Source organism: Panthera tigris, chromosome X (assembly GCF_018350195.1).
Source record: "Panthera tigris isolate Pti1 chromosome X, P.tigris_Pti1_mat1.1, whole genome shotgun sequence".
NCBI classification, from domain to species: domain Eukaryota; kingdom Metazoa; phylum Chordata; class Mammalia; order Carnivora; family Felidae; genus Panthera; species Panthera tigris.
The window spans coordinates 111,894,150-111,910,311 of NC_056677.1; the positions used below are offsets into that span (position 1 = coordinate 111,894,150).

Sequence of the window (16,162 nt, forward strand, 5' to 3'; positions counted from 1 at the left end):
TAATTTGTTTGTATACATTGAAACTGGGTGATTATTATGAGCAACTGGAAGCATGTGTTGCTTTCTTGAGCTGGCTGTAAAAACAGAACATTCTAGGGGCGCCTGGCTGACTCAGTTGGTAGAGCGTGTGACTCTTGATCTCAGGGTCATGAGTTCGAGCCCCACGTTGGGGGTAGAGTTTACTTAAAAAAGAAAAAAAACTCAAAACATTCTACGGTAGATGGTAGTAAGCAGAGGTGAGGGGATGGGTTCTGAGAGGGGCATTGTGACTGAGGGAGACAAAAAGAGAAAGAGAGACCAGAAGAGAAAAAAACAGATAAGACATCAAGGATTAGAACATAAATGAAGGTGATCACCCAAGGAATGGGTGCCTTGGGGGATATGGTAGTTCACAGGATGTGTCCCCTCGAGTCTGTGATTAGACCCAGGGTGAAAAACTCCAGAGTTACCTGAAAAAGTACGAATAAAGGGGGAGAGTTGGTTATAGAACTCACCTATTTAAAACTTACTTATTTTGTATATCAGAAGGAATTTTTATGTATGGGTCTGTTACGGGTAGTCATCATTACACCTGTTACTAGATAAACCGTTACACGTTTTTTACTTGATTTCACTACTTAGTTTCACTGATCGACTATACCTGTGGTCCTACCTCTGCCAGAAATGGCAGATTTTAACAAGGGGGAGGGGACGGAAATAACCTCTCCCTTGAGTCACAGTCCATGTGGAGGCTTGGGGATTCCAGTTCAGTTGCTAAGATCACAGGGTACCCTCTGCCAGTGGCGAACTGGGTGGAGGCACAGCCAACGCGTTCCTTGTGGTCACCGTCCCAGTTGATACCGAGTTCTGCAGCTGACTCGATTGTACAGAAATCTCTGTCCATCGTAGAGATGGCAGAAGTAACCATCTGACCGCATCATAATGTATTTGCATCATAGGTATAGACAGGCTTGGTCAGTCGCAAGGCTAGTCTTGCTCCCCCTGCTCAAGCTGCTGGAAATAGCTGGAAGGCCTGGAAAGGCGTAGGTGGCGATGGCATGCGGGGCAGGTATGTGACATCCTCTTGCCCCTTACTGCTTACCCAGGTGCTTCTCACAGCCTGTTGGCACTCCTTCTTCTTCTTCCTCTCTGTTTCCTCTTTGCCCTTAAGTCAGTTACTTGTGAATTTTCCCTTAAGTAACAAGGCGGATGTCAGCACAAAAAAAAGTTGGGGGACTGTTGGCCTAAGCATTCAAACTACGAGAGCAATGTACTTTAGACTACCCTATCTGCCAGGTTTTTACTGCCGCACTGATTTGTTAGGTATAATAATGGAACTTCGAGGGACTTTGTGAATGTTTTCCGACATACAAGTTGAAAGCTGAATTGTGGCACCTTATAAAGTTATCCGTCCACTTTCAAAGCCCCTATGATTTTTCTTTGTGTGTTCATTCTTGTCCCTGTAGCAGATTCCAGCAGAGTGCGTGCTGATGCGAAGGCTTTACTCTGTGGCTAATTGATTGGAGCCAGGCTGCCCGGTTGCCCACGTGTGAGGAGACCGTTCGCGGAGTGCCAGACACGGCTTAGAAAGTAGGAGTCATAAAATGAAATCAACAAACGTTTATTGAGTGCTTACTCTATGTGCGAGGCACTTTGCTAGGCTTGCTAGATGCCATGGGGGGTTATTAAAAACAAAAGCGATCTCTTCAAGCAACGAACTTCCATTCTAATTGGAGAAGCTATTGAAGACACAGGAAGGGTGTGGTGGAGAGGCTTGAAGTGAGGGGGAGGAGGAGAGAGTTGGGAGTCTCGAATCCTAGCCCAAGTTTGCCTATAACCATCTGATCCCTTGGATAAATCACTTTCCCTCTTGGGGTCTCGGGTTCGAAAAAGAGAACCAGACTAGATAATCTCTAAGACAGTCTGTGGATTGGCTCATAAACAAATGTGTTAAAAAGTTGAACAAACAGTACAGAGCAATAGTAGAAGAGATTCCGGAAGATGGTACATTCTCTTTCGCTAAATGAAGTGTACGTATGACGGTTACTGTTGTATGTATACAGTACATATCTGTACCATATAATTATACTAATTCTAACTCTTGACCAGTGTTTCTCAAAGTGGGATCCTTGGGCCTGCAGCATCAGCATCACCTGGGAGCGTGTTAGAAATGCAGATTCCTGGGCCTGCCCCAGACCTACTGAATCAGAAACCCTGGGGGTGGGGCCCAACACCTCATGTTTTAACAACTCCCGCTCTCCCAGGAGATTCTGATGCCCACTAAACTTTCACAGCCATGGACCGTAGGAATTTGGGGCAGTGGTTCTCAAATTTAGTTGTACGTTAGATTCATCGTAGGGAATTTGGTTGTGGGGGGACACCCAGGCGTCACTAGTGGTTCTGGGTCTGCAGGTGCAGCCAGAGTTTGAGAATCACTGGTTTAGGGGAGAGTGGCATGAGCCGAAGCACCTGTTCTCCGGTGGTGACAAAGCCCAGAGGCCGGGAGTCAGCCAAAGCCAGAGTTGGGTATGGGGGAGGGTGAAACGTGGGTCTGATGGGAAGGCCTTGGATGTCGTGCTAGAAACTTGGTCTGTAGATTGCAGTGGAGGAAGGTTTAGGGAAAAGGGAGTGATGCATTCAAGGTGGCACATTTGAAAAATTAATCTGAGGGGAGCGTGTGTGATGAAGTAATCTAGGTGTGAAGTGATAATGGGTGAGATTGGGATCGCAAAAATGAGATCGTAAGGAAGAGAAGGTCTGGAGGCTCTTTTGCGGGACAAACGGACAGGATTTGGTGATGGTTTATGGGAGTGAGGGCAGTATTAGAATGTCTTTGGCCCAGTACTGCCTCTCAAACTTCTGAGACAGCCAGCGTGCTCTAGATGCTTCTGTCGGACTTGTCACATTCTCTGGATCTGTTCATCCTCTGTCCCTCATCACTTTGACTTAGGGAGCGGGTATTCCCCAGTGAGTTATGTAAAAATATACAGAACTTGTAGTCACCCAGAAAGCTACCCACGGTCATCCTGGCAGGGGAAACAAATCCTGTTTCTTAACGAAAGAATGCTTGGAGTTGTGGGAAAGTTGTAAACTTGGCAATGACTAATTCGAGCCTATCAGTCAATTAAGTGGATTTTTATTTTATCATTTGTTTTAGTTGGGAGCTGTTGTACTAGTCATTGAAAGGACATCCATCTTCATATTTTTAAAACACAACAAAAATACCATTGAACATTAGGGCAAAGGACAAGAATTTTAAGGTTTTACCTTTTGACTTTAGCAAATATTTGCCACTCCATTTTTCTTGCTGGATTTCGCCATTTGTTTTGTTTTGTGTTGTTCCCATTTGTTCCTAATGCCTGATAATTTTAGTTTCCTCTACACTGTTACTGATGGCTTTTTTTTTGTTCTTAGGTATTCTTAAAGTTTTATTATGTTGTTTTTGTTTTCTACTTTATTCTCATAAAGCTCTTTTACCAGCAATTATGCAATGATATACATGGAAAAATAGCTCTAGTCTTTGTTTTTTTGTTTTTTAACCTTTCGACCCCCTTCCTTCCACCCCTGACCCTCTGCCTCTGGCAACCACCACTCTGTTCTCTGTATCTATGAGCTTTTTCTGTTTGTTTGTTTAAGATTCCGCATATAAGTGAGATTGTTTGGTATTTGTCTTTCTCTGTCTGACTTATTTCACTCAGCATAATGCCCTCTGGGGCCATCCATGTCATTGCAAATGGCAAGATTCTATTCTTTTTAATGGCTGAATAATATTTCACAGCACGTATAATAGCATCTCTTCTTTATGAATTCATCAGTCAGTGGACACTTAGGTGGTTTCCATGACTTGGCTATTGTAAATAATGCTGTGGTGAACATGGGTGTGTATGGGGGGGGTGTATTGTGTTTTCAAGTTAGTGTTTTCCTTTTCTTTGGATAGATACCCAGAAGTGGGATTGCTGGATCATATGATAGTTCCATTTTTAATTTTTTGAGGAACCTCTGTACTGTTTTCCATAGCAGCCGCACCAGTTTACATCCCCACCCATAGTGCACAGGGGTGCCCTTTTCTCACATCCTCACCAACTCTCGTGTTCTCTTGTCTTTTTCATGATGGCCATTCCGACTGCTGTGAGGTAGAAACTCACTGTGGTCTTGATTTGCATTTCCCTGATGATGAATGACATTGAGCATCTTTTCACGTACCTGCTGGCCACCTGTAATGTCTTCTTTGGGAAAATGTCCGTTGAGATCTTCTGCCCATCTCTTAATTGGATTGTTTGGTTTTGGCCATGGAGTTGTATGAGGGCTTTGTATATTGGATACTAGCCCTGTCGGATATATGATCTGCAGATATTTTCTCCCCATCCAGTAGGCTGCCTTTTCATTTTGTTGATGGTTTCCTTTGCCGTGCTCAAGCATTTTATAGTATGATGTAGTCCCACTTATTTATGTTTGTTGTTGTTGCAAAAGTATTCTTAACGTTTTACTACTCCAGCGAAAACATTTGTCAAGAGTAGTTTGACTCCTCCACGCTGCCAGCGCAGAGCCCGATGCGGGGCTCAAACTCCCAACCGTGAGATCATGACCTGAGCCCAAGTCGGACGCCTAACAGACTGAGCCACCCTGGCGCCCCTCATCTGTATTTATTTTTACCAGTAAATTATTTTGCTGAACGAGAGCCAGTTTATCAGTTCTGCTAAAAGTACGGAGATGGTGGCCAGCTCATCTGTATTTATCACATCTATGGTAACATTTAAAATGCGTTTTGAACGGTACATATGCCAATGTTTCTGACTACCATAGTAGTGTGAGCACTTGAATAAAAATAGGAAAAATGAGACTTGTGAGCCGCCCGTTGCCATCCTAAGTGTACCTAATTAAGATATTTGGGGTTCATAGGGGCGCCTGGGTGGCTCAGTCGGTTAAGTGTCCAACTTTGGCTCAGGTCATGATCTCGAGGTTCGTGGGTTCGAGCCCTGCATTGGGCTCTGTGCTGACAGCTCGGAGCGTGGAGCCTGCTTCGGATTCTGTGTCTCATTCTCTCTGTGCCCCTCCCCTGCCCATGCTCGCTCTCTCTCTCTCTCTCTCTCTCTCAAATGAAGAAATGTTAAAGAAAATTAAAATAAAAGATATTTGGGGTTCAGTACTCTTTGGTTTCTTAGGTTGGAAAAGAATATTCTGAAGGAAAAGAGTATCTTACTGAAGGAAAGAAGAATATCTTTTCTGAAGGAAAAGCATGATAAAGGAATGGTTACCATGACGATCACATTTCAGAGAATTTAGAGAAGACTGAATCTGTGGGGTTCATCCATTTTGATTGATTCAACTGGTCTTTTAGTTTCATTCAGACAGCAGCTGTCTCTCGATTTTATTTTTCCACATAATTCACCCAATCGATCGGTGACTTGGGGGTCGTGTAAGCTTGGCTGTCAGTAGTGACAGGGTCACCAGTGTCTGTGGCCACGATACTGTTGCCAAACCCGAAGGAGGATGATTGTGTACGTTAAACGTCACTAGATCGTAGCTCCTGGCTTCTTCTGCAGTCACACAAAAGGTTTGTCTAATTTGACTTATTCTGTCAGGGTGCGATAAGATTCACATGATTCAGTTTCAAGCATGGCTGACCCTAAAGTGTTTGGGTTTTACTTGGCTGTCCTCACATTTTACCCAGTGTGTTTGGCTGCCGTTCGGTTTTTATACTCTGACTTGTGCAAAATCGTCGACACGGTTTGTGCCCCGCGTGGTCAGAGGCGCGGTTCCACGTGCACACGTGTACCTGCACGAGTGTCTTCTTCCTCCCGGCCCCCGCTGAGTGTGACGCGGGACGCCCTGGCACCAACAGTGAAGTGGAGCTACAGGTGCTGTGGTGAAACCTCGCTGCACGTTTTTATCACTCTTGGTGGTCTAGTCCTTGACAGTGAAAGCACGAACTGTGGAGCTGACCTTGGCGGGGCTCCGGGTCGGACCCCCGTATGTGAGCTCCGCCCGCTCAGCCTTTGGGCCTTTCTCTCTTCTGCCCTCTGGAGGGTGTCTGGGGCCATGACACGCAAGGGTTTCCTACGAAAAGGAGAGCCCCAAGGGTCTCGGTTCTGGCTACTAGAAGACCGGCCTCTTGCCCCTCCGCCCCAGCCCCTCGAAGCCTGAACTCGCAGAGGTGGGGGGCAGACAGGGAAGGCACGGAAGGCACTGGCAGGGTTGGGGCGTCAAGGGGGCTGCGATCCCGGTTCTTTAAGTACAGAACTGATTCCTTCAAGTAGAGCCCGGTGTGTGCTGAACCCCATCTCCGGGAAAAATGATTTCCAGAAGGGGGAGCGAAGTGAAATAGCACGTTAAGGCTAGCGTGTGGCGGATTCGGGTTTGAAGGTTAAGCTGGACTGAATCTAAACGGGTGTGTTTGGTGCCAGAGATTTGTGGCGGCACGCGAGCCCCTCCTCCGAGTGTGAGAACACTCCCACTCTGCGCCTGCTGGAGTAATGGTGATCGCTGTCTCTCCCTCCCATCTGGGGAGTACCTGCTGCATGTGGGCCACTGTGAAGCGCTCTGTATGCGCCGCCCCCTTGTCACCTCACAGCCTGTCTGTGAAGTCGCTTACCATTGTGAGGCTCAGCTGGCATAAGGCAGGGCCGGTGTTCGAACCCAGGCAGTCTGACTCTTGCTGTGAACATCTGTGCCGTGCCGCATTCTCACCACGGTTGCACGCCAGGGTGTGGCACCTTCTAGAAACAGCGAGTTCCGTGTGAATGGGTTGTGGGTAGTGGGAAAAGAGACCGGGCGAAACCTTTTATGTATACGTGCCGTGCTGAGTACTGTGAGGAAAGAAAGGCGGGATTTCCGTCCCTGCCACCCAGACAAAGACACTTTAAGTTCTGTGGAACAAACGAGACGTAACATGAAACCAGTAATGTGTATTCGTAGGGCAGAACGTGAAAATATTATCTCTAGTTAAATAGAGGTGGGAAGAGGACGAGAAGGTGTTTCTTTGAAGTCCGTCACTTTCAGACGTTTGCCTTTGAAAGCTAGCTCTTCGCTGCTGGCACGGAGTCCCCTCCTCCGGGCTTTTGATCTGGCAGACAAGAACCTGTCTGTCCCTGTAGTCAGCACACTTGTCCATTTTGAGTTCGGAAGAGTTGCCTTGAACGTGACAGTTGTCATTAAGATCTCTAAACAGATGAACCCATTAGCCTATTGAGCTAACCGGACCAGCGATTTATTTTCCAGCACGTTAATATTTAAAAAAAATCTCTAACCCCTGCTTGTTAGGCGATCAGCCCGGAAATGGTTGCTTGGGGGCGGAAGAGGGGCAGTTATGAGCCTGGTTAGAACCCATGGTTTAGGTTTGCCCTGCTTCACTCCATAGATACTTCTCGAGAGGCTCCTGTGTGGCAGTCAGGCACTGTTCTGGGCACGGGGATAGAGCAGTGAACAGAACAGATGGGGGCCCTCCTCACAGGGAGCGATCTTTCCCTCAGATTTCATTTGCTCGTGTACATTTCACAGCTGATATAAAAGTGCTCTTGGTATGAGTTTCAGGATTTCACACGCCTCCTTTCTCCCAGCCAGCCCTTTGAATGGGGGGGGGGGTGGGTGGGTGGGGATGGGTAAGGCAGTGAGATGCCTCTGGGGAGGTCTCAAGGGCTCGAGGAGGGCCGCCTGTCAGGGGACTGTCTTTGCTTGGGTGATGGGAACAGCACAGAGCACACCTGTTTCCTGGTGATGCTGAGCCCTCCGCCCCGGGCAGGGATGAGCCTGCCCACCAGCCTGCATCCTGATGCTGTTGTTGATTGGAGATAACTTCAGTGGTCACACGGCACCTCGTCTCCATGGAAACACCTCTAAATATTCCTCTGGTGACTTGTGCTCTACATTCTGCCTGGATCTGAGCCCTCCTGTGGCAAAATATTCTAAAGACGTTAAAAGAGAGGGAAAAAAAGGCTCAACTAATAAATCTATTCTAAACGACTGAGTCATTTGTTTTGATTACCCGGGTGATTGCCAAATGTTAATTTAAAACTGAAATAGGCCATGAGCTCACTGTGCTAACAATGCTGAGTGTTTGAGCTAAGGCAGCCTGATGATGAGGGGCTAGACCCGGTGCCGGCACAAATGTTGTAGGATAAACAGACACTGGGGAAGTATGTGGAACATCCTGGCGGTTTAACTTTTAAGGGTTGTAAATATAAAGTAGAATGTGTTACCGTGAGGCATTTCGAAGGAAGTAGGCTTTGGGTGGTTTTTGTTTTTTGGAATTTCTAACTTTTTTTCTGAAAAGGTAACTTTGCGTCTCGCTTCTCATTTTTTCCTAACTTAGGCACGTTGGAAGTTGTTGTCCACCGTGTCCAGCCCTTGCTGAATACATCCCAGTCACCACACATCCAGCGTGAGGTAAGTTTGACTGATGGCCACAAGTTCGTACACCGACCTTCAGCCTTCCAATTAGTGGTGTTGGGGTTGGCACTGTGGAAAAAAAAAAGCTTTATTTGTACAGTAGACTGAACAGGATTCATTTTAATTGACCCAGCAAATATCCCTGCTTATCCTAAATATCCGCTTTCTGGGGACTGGCTTTTCAAGGGGAAAAACCAATCTCATTTACTTTTAATTTGGGGGCATGAAAAGTGAAGGTGCCAAGCACAACAGAACTGTTAGAAGGTCTGCCTGAAGATAAAGATGTGCTCATGCCCCAGCGTGAACAGTAGGGAGCAGGAAAGCTACGCCGAGCAGTACTGGCATCGAGCTAGGAGACTGCGGGAGAAGGCGGGGCTGACCCAATCAGCTGTCGGGGAGGGATCTTTGTGCAAGATCTGGGGTAGGAACTCCAGAGAGGGCTTCCGTTGGGTTATGCCAGCGAGGGCCAGCCCGTTGTTTTCAGCTCAGAGTCGAAGTTCAGAGCGTGGCTGCCCCCGTGTGAACAGCCAGATCGAGCAACCCTTTCATTTAGCGCACATTGCACAGACGTCCTCGGTCGTCATTTAGCCACAGGGCTTATATACACTCCGTGATGAAGATTCAGGGTCACTCAGTGCTCTCCTTGAGAGACGGGACATTCAGCTTCGCACATCTCAGAGAGGGTTCATCCAGGCCCCGCGTAAGGGGCCCCAGTCTTGCTGCTCTCTGTGCCCCGCCATGCACACGTTTGCGGGAGGGGAGGTGACATTTGCCAGCGGCAGACCAGTCAGGATTCGCACTTCTGTCCATCAGAAGCTTGCTGCGTTTTGGTGTATGCCCCGCCCCCCGCCCTCTGCCTCTGCTCGGTCTCGCTTTCGATGAGGGTCATTGCTTTCCGTTAGGGCAGATGCTCACTTAGCTGGCCAAAGTTGTCTCCGGTATCCCTGCTTGCTGCCACCTTCTGCACACATTTTAAAATACATATATTGACACCGTAAAGAATAAAAAAAAAAGGACAGACTTTTAGAAGTGTTTACTTGGAATTTTGTCAGTTTCCTCAATGACATGGAAGCTGGAAGGTCTCCCCAGGGCCTGGGGCTTCGGACCGGCCCAGAGACCAAAGCCTCGGCCATTTGTCAGCTGTGAGAGACGCACCCTGCTGGCTCGGTCTGGGCCCTGCCGTGGCTGTCATCCATAGCCTTTACCTAAAATGGTTGTTTTCAAACTTTTATTCGTTAACGATAGAAACCTGTCTTCAAATCAAATCTTAGGTCGTCCCCCACCAGAGCAGAACTATGACTCTCACTGTCCTCTGAGGAACCCGAGGGCGGCTTGCCTTTGTTTTCCACAGCAACAGAGACTAGATGGTGGAAGGAGGTCCACAGAAGGGCATAGCCCGTCAGCCTGGTTAGAAACACTGGCCGGGGGTGGGGGGACCTGGCTTGGGTTGCCCGTAGCCATCTGCAACTTTGGTACGCTTCATCGTAGAAAACTTCGACGGAAGCTATGTGTATTCTTATAAATGAAACATTCTAATGGAAGGTTTTTGAATACATATCTGAAGTGGTTTTGTGATATTAAACCACTCCGGTGACATCTTTAATTTGACCCAAACTTAGCATCTTTGAGTTTCCTTTTAACATTTTTTCTAGGGACGTCTGAGTGGCTCAGTCGGTTGAGCCTCCGACTTCGGCCCAGGTCATGATCTCGCGGTCTGTGGGTTCGAGCCCCGAGTCGGGCTCTGTGCTGACAGCTCAGAGCCTGGAGCCTGTTTCGGATTCTGTGTCTCCCTCTCTCTGCCCCTCCCCCGCTCATGCTCTGTCTCTCTTTGTCTCTCAAAGATGAATAAACGTTAAAAAAATTTTTTTAATAAATAAAAAAATAAAAATTTTTTTAGTGCTCGCTTCAGCAGCACATACACTAAAATTGGAATGATTACAGAGATTAGCACAGCCCCTGCCTAAGGATGGCACACAAATTCGTGAGGCATTCCATATTTAAAAAAAAATAAATACAATAAATTTTTTTAAGTTTATTTATTTTGAAAGACAGAGCAAAGGAGGGGAAAGAGAGAGGGAGAGAGAGAATCCCAGGCAGGCTCTGTGCTGTCAGCGCAGAGCCCGGTGTGGGGCCCAAACTCACAAACTGTGATATCATGACCTGAGCCGAAGCCGAGAGTCGGACGCTTAACCGACTGAGCCACCCAGGTGCCCCATTTGGGTTTCCTTTTAGAGCAGTGAGTTTCTCAACTTGACCAAATCTTTTTTTCTTTTTTAATTTTTTTTGATGTTTATTTTTGAGACAGAGAGAGACAGAATGCGAGTGGGGGAGGGGCAGAGAGAGAGGTAGACACAGAATCCGAAGCAGGCTCCAGGCTCCGAGCTGTCAGCACAGAGCCCAACGCGGGGCTCGAACCCACAAACCGTGAGATCGTGACCTGAGCCGAAGTCGGACGCTCAACCGACTGAGCCACCCAGGCGCCCCACAACTTGATCAGATCTGTTAAATTCTGTGACTTAATCAAATCTGTTAAATTCCGTTGCACTGTGATGGAAATCTATAGGATTGATGTGAAGCAGTTCCAGTCACAATGTAGTTGTATCTTGTGATCTTTCTTCGCTTTTCTTATTGATGTCTTCATTAATTCAGCCCTACTACGTAGTAAGCCGGGAATGTAGGCGTGAACAAAAGAAAAAGGATAATACATTTTCATCTTGATCTTCTTCAACTGTGGGACATCCCTGGATGATTTTCCTTTTTGCAGATGGGGAAACTGAAAGTTGATTTTCCTTTTTTTTTTCTTTTAATTTTTTAATCTTTATTTTTGAGAGAGAGACAGAGTGCAAGCAGGGGAGGAACAGAGAGAGAGGGAGACACAGAATCCGAAGCAGGCTTCAGGCTCCGAGCTGTCAGCACAGAGCCTGACGTGGGGCTGGAACTGACAAACCACGAGATCATGACCTGAGTCGAAGTTGGATGCTTAACCGACTGAGCCACCCAGGTGCCCCCGATTTTCCTTTTTAAATTAAATTGCCCAGTATTGAGTAGGCCTGGATGGGTTCAGGGGTGCAGTTCAAAGTCCCTGTCTCCAGTCTGCTCTCTGAGACTGTGGTGTCTGGCACCTCCAGGCAGGAATGCACAAGTAATGAAGTATACGGGTGTTGCTGGGGCGCACCTGTGCCCGGAACCCAAGCGCCCCAAAGTGAAAGCAAATGTAAATTGTGTGTTTTGTACACACAAATTATACACAAATTTGGTAAATTTGCTTAAAACACTTGAACACTTTAGGAAAGTAGTAAACTTTATCACAGGTAAACTTTATTTTCAAGAACCTGAAATTATTCCACTTGGCCACCTTTTCATTATAGAATTGTATGGAACAAAAACTTTTTTTAATGTTTGTTTATTTTTCTGAGACAGAGAGACAGAGTGTGAGCAGGGAAGGGGAAAAGAGAGAGAGGGAGAGGGAGACACAGAATCTGAAGGAGGCTCCAGGCTCTGAGCTGTCAGCACAGAGCCCGATGTGGGGTTCAAACTCACAAACCATGAGATTATGACCTGAGCCGAAGTCGGATGCTTAACCGAGCCACCCTGGTGCCCTGGAACAAAAACTTGAACCCCACATAATTCTTTTTTTACTCTTTTTAAAGTTTTCATTCATTCAAGTAACCTCTACACCCAACGTGGGGCTCAAACTCACGACCCTGAGATCAAGAGTGGCACACTTCTCTGACTGAGCCTGCCAGGAGCCCTGAACCCAACATAATTCTTAACATACACATGAGCTGGGTACTCTTTGTATTTGTTTCTGTAGGAATGACAGTGTTGTTAATTAAGAATTAAACATGTATTTCACATCTAGGAAATATTTGTATCACTGACATATGGTCACTTTAATTATTGATTTGGCAGTTTTTAATATTCACAAAACACAAATTTAAAATGTGGTAGTCATAGTGATTTTGTTTGTACCATTTATATCGATGTGACCTCTCTTCTTCGTGTACCAGCAAGAGAGCACGAGATTTAGCACAGATGGCTTCCACAAGCTTAAAGAATTTGGAAACCATCAGTCCAGAGCCAAGGTCTCAAACTGGTGGGCTGAATCTGGCACACAGAGGTGTTCTTTTAAAATTTTAAGTGAATTGCCAGCATTTAAAATTTGAGAGATTTCACATGTTTCAAAAATCCAGATTTTCAGCTTCTCTTGAAATATCAGAAGATCTGGCAACATTGAGCCTGTATTCCTTTCGGGCAACACTAGGCTGAACAGCCGGATAGCTGCCGTGCCTTTGGCTGGAGCGTGAACTCTGAAATTTGCCAGGGTCCCTACCACCCTCTCACCTCCTTGATACAAAGGACAGAGGTCCTTTATCTCAGTGTTTAATGTGGCCATTATCTGAATGTTTTACTCGTTTTTAAGACCTGCAGGGCTCTTTCAGGCAAGTGAGTTTTCAAGAAAGCTCATGTCCGGATGAAATTGAGGCTATAGACTGAGAGCCATCCTTTCCCTCAAAATACTAGCTTGTAATTTTCAGGTACATGATGTTTGGTGATACTCATTTTAATTTAAGGGCATGCATTAAAAGGGTTGAGAGTGCCTGGCTGGTTCAGTCAGTAGAGCATTCGACTCTTGATCTTGGGGTCGTGAGTTCGAGCCCCATATTGGGTGTAGAGGTTACTTTTTTAAGAAAGGGTTGGGGATAAACATTTGAGGAAAGAGATACCTTCTGATGGTGTCTGATTAAGAGAAGGAGCATCGGCAGAATTTGGCAGGTTCCTGTGGTCTACCCCAGTGTTTCCTCAAACTTTCACTTGTGGATCCTAACACAGGAGGTCTGGGGTAGGGCCTGAGATTACACAACTCCAGTAAGCCCCAGATTGTACCACTGCTAGTCCGAGGACCTATGTCCCTTTGAGTAGCAAGGGGACTTGACCCTAAAGCAATCCTACGAAAAAGCAGTCATGCAGTGATGTTTTGACAAATCTTTTCCTTTGGCCTAAGAAAGAGAAAGAGATCTTAGGCAGGCTATTTGTGGTCAGATCTTCATAGATAAACCTGAGTTCACTTCTCATTGCGGTAGGATAACGTTTAAAAGCCAATTTAATTTTTTTTTTAATTTTTGAGAGAGAGAGAGAAACAGGATGTGAGTGGGAGAGGGGAGAGAGAGAGAGGGAAACACAGAATCCAAAGCAGGCTCCAGGCTCTGAGCTGTCAACACAGAGCCCAATATGGGGCTTGAACTCATGAACCGTGAGATCGTGACCTGAACTGAAGTCAGACGCTTAACCGACTGAGCCACCCAGGCTCCCTAAAGCAAGTTTTAAAATAAAAATTAAACTTCTCTTTTACACGGGCTATGTTGTATTAAAAATACTGGACTTTTGGGGGACGCCTGGGTGGCTCTCTCTCTGCCCCACCCCTGCTTGTGCTCTGTGTCTCTTTCTCAAAAATAAATAAACATTAAAAAAAAAACCCCTTGCTTTAAGTTAAGTACTTGTAGTAAAAAAGCCACATGTGGTAAAGCTCGGGAATCATGAAGTAGGGATTAGGGCTGTTAATTTTGTAATTATCAGAGAATATATTTATGAGACGCTTGGAAAACTTATGAATGAGACCATAGAAAATGGGACAGTTATCCAGTCCCTGGATAAATGATAACCTGTAAGCTATAAAATGATAGAAGTAGTCAAGAAGAGATCAACAGACTCCAATCCATAAAAAGTTCCTGAGGGAGCAGACCTTCAGTGCTCTCACCACCCACACACAAACGGGACGTCTCAGGTGGTGGGTGTGTTACCTAACTTGATTGTGGTAATGAACTCACAGAACGTACGTGTGTCAGATCATCCCGGTTACCTTCGATGTGTACGATTTTCGTTAATTCAACCTCAGCAAAGCTGAGGAAAAAAATAATGAGAACATGCCAGGAAAGTTTGTGGCGGAGGTGATAAAATCATTCATTTCTATCTTACGCACAGAGCCCGCGTGGATTGTGAGGCCTGGCACGTGCCTGGCCTGTGGTAGGCGCTCCATAGCCGCTGGCTGAATGAGGTCTCCGGTGGGTGGAGCGGCAAAAGACATGCGCATCCTGTCAGAGTGAATAAATGCATATGGCAAAATGCGCAGCCTCAGTGGCATGCAACAGCAAGAAGGTATATTTTTTGCCTTTTAAGCCGACACAACAGAAAACACGTAGTGCTCATATGGTTGGTTACCTTGAAACTGAGAAGCACTTACTGCTGGGAGCTCTGCAAGTTGGTCATAAGCCTTTTAGAACATTTTGTGGCACCTTGTGGCCCAAGTCACAGATCGGTACCCCTTGATCCAGTAGTCCTATTTCGGGACGTGCGCTCCAAGAAGCAAATTGTTCTACGAGAAGAAAAGAAAAGCCGCATGTTGCGGGTATTCGTCACAGTGGTATTTGTAGGGACAAAAAGTTAGGATCTAAACATTCGTGTGCTCAAGCCAGATTCTTGGTTAAGTAAGTAGGATACGTCCATGCAGGAGAATTCCATGAATCTGTTCAAAATGATAACCTTGATGCTTGCAGACCAGTATGGAAGAATTTGTCTAATACGGCCGTTGTCTGTGTGCTGTGATGATAGCCTCGTAAAGTGCCAGCGTGCGTGTGGACGAGAGCTAGAAGTAACACTTCATTTGAGGTTTTATTCATGTTACTTGTCCTGTTGTTTGCACCTTTTACCCGAAGTCTACGGCTCGCTTAGAGGTCGAGACTCCTCAGCTTCTACCTTCTCGACCCCATGCCACAAGCCATTGGTGTTGTGTAAACGACCGTGGCTCGTGATGAGGACTCCCGCCTAGAGCCTAGACACGGGGCTGCCATGCTAGAACTCCTCCCTGCTGCTTCGTTCCATCACCCTGACCTCTCGGTTTTCTTTTTTCCTCTCTTTGCCCATGTTTCGTCTGTTCTCTGCGGTTGGTCGAGAGGCCCCTTGGTGTCCCACGTGTTAAAGTATAACCATTTGTCTCCGAGCTTTTCACTGCTGTGCGGCCAGGGAGCGACTCTTGATGTCTCAAGGCTCCCTGTCCACTTAAGCAGAACCTTCGCGGAGCCGTAGTGCAAGGGCAGTACCTGTTTTCCCTTCTGGTGGCATTTAGCTAAGTGACAAAAATCCCCTCCAGCGTCCCGAGCCTTCGTCCGGCATCCCCTCCCCTCCGGCTGTGCTCCCCGGGTCACATATACTTGTTTCCCTGCTGGAAGTGTGCGTTTCTCCTTTAATTAGGTCAGTTACTTCATGTCTGTTTTTCTTTTTTGACATGGTTTCCTCTGGCTTTAGCACCACATATTTTCCCCGTATGTCATTGCCTCTGGAGCTCCATGTTGCAATCGCTTTTCAAGGGGAACAGAGGGCGCATTACTAAGGGGGGTAGCTCTTGACTCCTTGCCTGCCCTTTGCCTGCATGAGCATTCCTATTTCTTTTGGGCCTAGTTCTGTTTGGTTTTGTCGTCTTCATCGTCAGTTATGTTTGGACTGAAAGATACTTAAGTAAAAATAATGGTAAGTCAGAGATATGTCTGGCAAAGGTGCAGCACATTTGTTAAGGTTACTGGTTTATTTATCTCCCCTGTCTCTATGGTGACTAAATCCGGGGCTGGGATTTAATGGACTTAATTTTGACCTCTTGTACATCTCCTAACTTTCCCAGCCTCCGAGATAGAAGGAATTCATTTTCACTGGAGGAGAGAAACTGCCTCACTTAGAGGAAGGGTCCTAACTGCACTCTCGGAAAGTGGAATTCCAGAGTCTGGGCTTCTTTCGGTTGTCTTCTATC

The 16,162-nt window shown here is 46.4% G+C and overlaps 1 protein-coding gene and 1 non-coding gene across 3 annotated transcripts in view; both read left to right on the top strand.

Annotated features, from left to right (window-relative positions):
* FHL1 (four and a half LIM domains 1) overlaps nt 1-16,162 on the top strand; it is a 61,385-nt gene that overhangs the window by 13,235 nt on the left and 31,988 nt on the right. The window contains exons 1-2 of one of the 2 annotated variants that reach the window (XM_042974336.1): nt 1,545-1,569; nt 8,288-8,361. The gene's annotated coding sequence lies outside the window, so the exon portion shown is untranslated. Of the gene's footprint in view, nt 1-1,544; nt 1,570-8,287; nt 8,362-16,162 lie in introns of those variants that run through there. The other variant, XM_042974335.1, reaches the window with a different exon arrangement.
* On the top strand, nt 10,261-10,365 carry LOC122235574. Its single transcript, XR_006213626.1, has one exon. It is a non-coding gene; the product is annotated as a U6 spliceosomal RNA (small nuclear RNA).